Here is a 7,874-nt window from a genome sequence, read left to right on the forward strand (position 1 = left end):
ATTGAAAAAATAGCTAGTTTTTTTTTCTGGGATGAAGGTGCGTGGTGCCACAGGAGAGTACTTAAGGGGTGGGTGGGGGGATAATTGCGTGAGATCAGATGGTCTAAGGGATGAAGAAGCTAGATGAGATGGGGACAGTGTCGACTATCTTGAGGTACACTTTAAATTAATTTGTTCTTTATGGGAGTCTCATTTTTTATTCACTTTATTAATGAAAAAAGTTCATTGGGCGCGAAGTTTATGACTTGAAGTGTTTGTTTGTTACGAGTTATCCCGACACCAGATTAAATAATTAGAGCCAATTGGAGTAATTGTATTTTACAAATGATTTTGTCATAATTCTCTCGTTTATCAATCCAGAATCGATGAACAATTCTTTGCAAAAAAAAAAAAGAATTGTTTACCGCTCTCGGAACACTCATGCAATAATAATAATTCCGTAATTTTACGTGGTACCACAAAATGGGGTAGTTTTTTTTTTATCTAATACCCAAGAAAAAGTTTCGACTGGAAAAATTTCATTTCCAGTTCTATTGAAAATTTGTAATTCAAAAACCATTTGCATGTGAGATGTATTTTTTTTTTTTCAAACTTTTTCTAGTTCTAAAAATTCGTACATAAATGAAGAGTGAAGAAAGAAGAGCGAAACAATGTCGCAGTAGTGAGGGAATTCGTGAGGATAAAATTGGCGACATATATATACCCCAACTATCTTATTCATATTCGACGAGGCACTGGAGAAAAGTAGATAAAAGGGGCTATTCTTGCTGAAATATTTATACAAGAACAACACGGTGGGACACACACACGCGATTTGCATGTCAAGCATTCTGAGCATCTACGATCACTGTACGTTCAATTACAGTAACAATAATAAATAATGCACCCGCATTGAAGTAAAAAAAAGAAAACTTTACAATGGGGCAAAAGCGCAGACGAAGGAAAAAAAAATATATCAAATCACTTTGCATCTGTCAATTGAATTTCCTTATCAGAATTAATTAACAAAGGTGTAAATAATTATAATTAATTTATCGTTATCAAATGGAGATGAAAATTTATAATTATTTGAATAATCCGAGATTTAAATGGTTTAATTTTAATTGCCGTCAGTGAATTGGAGTTTTGGTGGAGGGAAAAATGGGGGAGAGGGGAAAGCGGGGAAAAGGGAAAAAAGGGAAAAAGAGGAAAAAAGGAAAAGAGGGAAGGTGGGAAAACAAAAGCCGGTTGCCTTAGTTAATCAAGATGTTTACTGGAAAACACTCGCCCAAGCGCAACCAGTTAATCCCAGCTTAGTGGAGACTTAAATATTCCTTGTAAACTCCCGAGCTCCAAACGCTCGTCGGATTACTAAATGGTCGACGCTGAATAAGCTCACCGGATTTGTTTCCATTTTCTTTTACCTCACCCAACGCCTTAGTCCATTATCTTACTTCATGAGCTTTACATAATGTTTCGCGTTGACGTAATTTTCCAGGCACAGGAGTAACTCCACAGAAATGACATGCATAATCGCATGAGTGTGTCAGCCAAGTTTTTGAAAAATCTCTCGAAAATCCCAATTAAAAATAAATGACCATCGATTAATTGCAATTATAATGGAGTTAGTAATTCCGGAAAATTCCGGAAAATTCCGAAACATTCCGGAAATACTGTGGAAATTTTTTTGATGACTATACAATTTTTAATCGGTAGGGATAAAAAAAAATATTCAGTCAGAAAAATATTCTCTATTTTTTTTTCTTTTTTGAGACGTCAGAATTGTAGAGGCACGAGCCATTGTCGCGGGTTGTATATACTTGGGAGAAAAAAAATGGAAGGGAGAGAGAAGTGTGTGTTTTCAGAGCGGTATTATATCGAGCATAAAGAACGCGCCCCCTCCCAAGGGGCACCCAGGGTGAAACAGGGGGTGAAAAAACGTACACTCGGTGCGTGCGCGTTTTGCTTGTCTCGTATGTCTCGGGACAACTCCTGGTGAGTGAGAGAGATCGGAGGGTTGGGGTGAGACAACTCTCGTACACGCCACCCCAACAAGACTCCCCTCAACCTACGAGACGATCCGGACCCAAACAGGTTCATAATCTCCGTATAATACAAAAACTCATAGTGCAAGTACCCCCCATCGTCATTACCCTCACAATGTACTGGTGTAACCACTTGCAATCAACCGAACAATTCCGTTTTTATCCTATTACGAATTTTTTATTTCCATTTTTGCAATATTTTATCAAATTAGAAGTGTCCGAAATTTTACGGAGAATCGGGGGAAGAATTGCAGCAGAATTTTGGGGAAAATTCCTCAATGGTTTGTCAAAAAAAAATATGGAATCTGTTTTAGAGAATTTGGAGGATTTAGTCACTGGAGAAAATCGCTGAATCGTCGGTAAAAATTCAATTTTTCATTTGCATGACGTAGATTATACCTTGAATTTTCAACCAAGAGTGGAATCAATAACTCCAAATTCTCACCCCCCTTGAAAATTGTGTCATTCGGTAAATAACTGGGCGAAGGTTGGTCTAATTTCGTATTTTCGATTTTTCCCCATTGGGTAAACCGAAAATAAATAATCGATTCGCTGGGGAAACTGCTCTAGAGGTCGAGGAAGTAATTCGCCCGAGAGGGGCGAAACACCAGTTAAATCCAATATATTTGTAAATGGCCTGCAGCTGAAGGAGAATCTGGTACATATACATTAGTCGCTGAAGAAAAATAAAACAAGACGAATAATCCACAGAATTGATAAAAAAAAATTACTCATTAAACTCAATTGAAAATGAAGTTGCAAATGCTTTTCTCAGTATGAGACATCGGTCTGCAGGTTTTTCGTAACCCAGTGGAAGAGATCCTGAGACTGAAAATAAATCGGGTCCTGGGGTCAATAAAAGAGTTAGTCCAACTCTCTGTTTCGCCAAAAAAAAACCAAGTTGACGATTGAATTGAAAATAAATTCATTACCCTTTTTCTCCAAAGACACGTCAAAATGTAATTCAATAAAAATAGGTAAAAAATTAAATTAAATAAAAATTTACTCAACAATTACAGAATTTTTCCTAGCCGTTCCATAATTCATCATTTTTATTGAATATATCTCCCCGTCATCAATTTTTTTATTAAAAAAAATTCCTCTGAAGTGAATAAATATTCAACATTGGTTTTCTTTTAATAAAATATTCCAATACATAAATCGAGTATTGAACATTAAAATACGGCTTTTTCTGGTGAAACAGAGGATTGGGGTAAAATAAATTCGTCGCAGGGATTAGTCTGCAGGTAGTTATATCTTTCGTCTCTTTCGCGGGGGAGTGGACATCCATTAGCAAGCTTTGTGCCGGTCTGTCGAGCACTTTTCCCCTCCCCTCCAAGCCCTCCCACCGCCACCCTTTCACCCCTTTTTTCCTCTCTCCCGTCGAAATCCAAGTGCAAAAAAAAAAAAAAAACGAGAAGAGAACAAAATTAAAGGGACACCCACACCTCGACACCATCACTCTCGTCCATTCGCTGGTTATCCGGTACCCCAAAACCTTCGAAATCCACTCGATGCTGTTCCCTCGGAAGCTAGTGATGATACACTCGAGAGAAAAAAAAAAAATAGGGACACAAATACGATCCCTGGTCCCTTGATCCCGAGGTCACGACAAGCCGATCATCTCAAATTACAAAGGGTATCGGAAACGGATTTATTTCCGGGTAGGGAAGAGATCATTTTATTCCATTAGAAAAAAAAATCCCTGAAAATATGTCCAACTTTATTTCTGTCAATATGTCGAGATTTATCAGCGAGAAAATGACACGTGACGGTTTCTCGTTGTTTACAATATTTTTTATTTATTATTACTAATATTATTATTGCTGTTATTATTGGTCAGAAAGGAGATAAATTAAAGCCATTGACCACCACTCGGTGAAACCATGCGATGTCGTTCCTCGTGTGTTATAAATTATAATTAACCTAGGCCCGTAATGCCCGCATGAATAAACGATAAACGAGCAACAACGGCTCTGGGATAACCCGCCCATTTGACTCTGAGAGCTCCTTCAAACTCCGTGTGTTAACCATAATGTCCATTTTTTTCAACCCACCCACTAAAAAAAAAATTAACACAACAAAAAGCCAAGAATTCCCCAAACCGTAAAAATTGCCAATTCAAACTTTCAAAATTTCTCTCATCATTTCCCGGGAACATAATAATCAGTAGATAAAAAAAAATGATCCTGACTCGTTGATAATGCTAGAGTATGAGTGAAATCGGGGATATTTAATATAAATATTGCGGATTACACCGAGAACCGATTCAGTTGAACGCACCTCGATAAAATATTGATGAATTAATTACGGGATAAATCGGAGGGGTAATTAACCGTGGTCCTGAAGAATTAATACAAATTCTGATATGTTATTTTCCCCTGATAGTCATCGAGATTAAGAGGGTAATAATCAAATGCGTGGACGCTTAATTTCCGCGTATTTCCCCTCATAATTCCAACCGGAAAACACAACTGGCGCGTATTTCATCCAACTCTCAACCCCTTTTTAACCCACCCCTAGAAAGCCCCTATTTTGCCAAAAGCACGTTGAATATAATCTCACCAGTTGTTTGTTACATCTTACACCTCTTCGTATTTTGCACACTAGTGTATTCCTGGACTCCCAGTCTCCCCGATCTCATCGCCATGAGCTTTATACCCCGACAGAGTGTTCGAGGTGTTGTACATATGTATATATAACTATGTATGTCCGTGTGGGGATGGCAAAGGCCATAGGCCTTGGAAAAGCCGCGAGGAACAAGGGGTTAACCCGCTGCATTATTCAAATCTTCATTATATATGAATAAATTTTCGAGTAATGCCGAGATAAAGCTGCCAAGTTTTCGGGGGTCTATCCTTATGTATCTCTTGCCTTTTTTCGAATGACGGGGGAAAAATATGGAGACACTTTTCGATTTATGGGGGACATTCCGTTCTACGGGTTTACCCTTTTTTTTCAACAATAATTCATTCCGCTGAGATAAAAAATCGGGTGATAACAGAATTTTTGGTTTAGGTATTACGTACGTAAAATAATATATTGTATTATTCATTTTTTTATTTTTTTATTTTATTGAAACAGATTATTGTGGTATGAAATAATGAAGAGTGCGCGGTTGCCAGTGATTCGTCAGGCAGTTGGAATAAAAAATTGATGAGATAATGTGGCGTGTCATAAAGGTGCGCCACTTAAAATCAACGATGATTTTGTTTGCGAATGAATGAGCGAACAGAGACCCAAGTAAATATTCTCAAAGCAATCCAACTGTCATCAGTGGACAGTAATCACCGAGCAATTGCCTCAACCCTCGCTCAAATTAACCCAGAGCAAATGGGATTGACAACGAAAATTAAAAAAATCGTTGCATTTTATTTTTAAAATGTAAAAAAAAATGTGTTGAAGGGAATTAATTTAATTCGATGAATAGTAAATAAATCGTCAAATGATTTTTCTCTGGGTGTAACCTGTTACTTAACGATTTCCCATCGGTTGATTTAAACTAGAATGAAGTGGCTGGAGTCACGTGAATTCCACACGGGAACATGTACAGGTTTCCATCGGCGGTTTTTCCAGGGTGCCATTGAATGCCAGCACAACTGCTGTCATTCAGTCAACAAAATGGAAGGACAGGAAACGGCTCGTGGTTCGGGCTCTAGCATTATTTATTATGCAACTCGCAACACTCCGTCACCTGCCTGCCACACCGCAACCGTATACTTTATCTCTCTCGCCATTTTTTCCACTCATTTTATTTATTTATTTTTTTTTTCAAACACTTTTAAATTGTCTCGAGCATTTTACCCGAGGGGCTACCGTGGACAAATCACTCCGCACATCACTTCTCCATTTGTTATGGTGTTTTAGAAGTGTCTCTTCAATTGGAGGTGAACACTCGTCTCCAACAGGAGGTCATACTCCCATAGCCCTTTTGACGCATTTAAAAGTACTTTAAAGTAATTAGGGTTTCAACTGTTGAGTGGGATGGATCGAGGGTGAGATCATTTCAAGTGGAAAACAAAATGGATCTCGACAACAGGGGGAAAGGAGACATTTTTATTATAATAATAGTAATCACTGGAATGAATATTTCATGGATTATAAATTATTTTGTATTTTTTTGGGAATTTCAATTTCTCAATTTCAAACCGATGCGATCAATTTTTGGGAGATGTAAGAGAATTATCGAGTGAATTTTTTTCTGAGGACCCAAAGAAAATTTGCGTCTTACCATCAATTTGAAAAATGCATTACAAGTAATTTTTTATCACTGGAATAGAGGAGTAATGGGGGGGGGGGGTTGGATGCACGGAAAAATATGGAGTAAATACGATTACCTGATTTTAGTATGAGGCTTGTACGATTTTCATTGGTTCACGAGGTACTCTATAAAGTATTTGGGCCAGAGCCCATAAGTGCACCCACTGTCCGTCCATAATCCGGATTGGCAACGCATTTCCAAATCATGCATTACAATCATTCAACTGGTGAATCCGATTAACGAAGAATGGCTGGCAGATTGAAAAGGATTTTTTAATACTATTCGGTGATGGATATTTTATGATTTTTATTATAGATTTGACTGATACAAGGGAGTGAAGAAATTGACTCATATCTCTCGACTTTGGAAATTAAAAAGGGAATGAAAATGAAAATAAAAATTATTGGATGAATTTGATTGGGGGCGGGAGCGGGAAAATTTGAAATATTCAAAAAATTTAGAATTGATGCCTGGGTGGGGGATTTTGTGGGTAAGTAAAAGAGTAGAGTAAGTGGGTGGAAGTTGGGTATGGAGGGAAATAGAAAGGCAGCAGTCACGTGGATGATACGCAGTCGCATTAGTTGGGACTAACAACGCTGGGCAGACAATCAAAAGCTGATGGGCCATGATTCGCTATGATAATGAACCATGAATATGTCATGAGGCGAGCGAGGCTGGGGACGCCAAGTCCTCGCTTCATGGAGAGAGCCACTCTCTCCCTCACACTCTCTCCATCTCCTCCCTCATTCTCATCGTCTCCCTCCTGTCACCCCTTTCCACCCGACGCGCGCACTGAATCCGCTGTGACGTGTCTGACGGGGTTAAAGGGATACGTCAGACCTGAATTTTAGAGATGAAATATCCTTGAAATCAAATTTTTATCAATTATCAACATAACATTAACGATTGTTCATAATAATTGTGTCGTGTCAGGAATCATGAGATTTTTTTTTTCGGAATTGCCTCCGCTAAATTACGAGCCAGAAATAAAATTTTCTGAGTCGATTCTACAATCGGTAATTGGTAATTCGTGTATTTATTTAGTTTTTTAAATTGTTAATTCAACCTGCCCCACCCCCTACACATGTTCTCAGAACACTTGAATAATAAAACATCTCCATCCTCAAAAAAAGTACCTCCAATTTTTCCCTCAATTTTTCCACTCACCCTAAAACAGCCCTAAAGTATATACTTGATTCTCCACATATTTTTCCACCCCTAAAAATCCTTGAAAACCCAAAATAAAAAAAAAACCACAAACTCAAACAATTGCACTATCAAAAAAAGTATTTGTCGGTTAAACTTTTGGCGAGTGTGAGGTGAAAAATGAGGAGCAAGTGGAGAAAGATGGGAGGGGGGTCAATGTAAAACAGGAAGGGGAGAAAGAAAAAATAGAATAAAAAAAAAATAGAAAGAAAAGAGTGCAGAGTAAAAAAAGAAAGAAAAAAAAAAATAGAAAACGGTGGATTGTCGGTAAGACACGAAAAGAGCCGAAAGAAGGATAAAGAGTGAAATGTTTTTTCATCCACCAGTAGGGGATGGATGAAGGAAAAAAAAAAAAGATGTTATCTCGTTGGTGGGCGTGGGTG

This window comes from Fopius arisanus, unplaced genomic scaffold, assembly GCF_000806365.1.
Source record: "Fopius arisanus strain USDA-PBARC FA_bdor unplaced genomic scaffold, ASM80636v1 scaffold00105, whole genome shotgun sequence".
Taxonomy (NCBI): Eukaryota; Metazoa; Arthropoda; class Insecta; order Hymenoptera; family Braconidae; genus Fopius; species Fopius arisanus.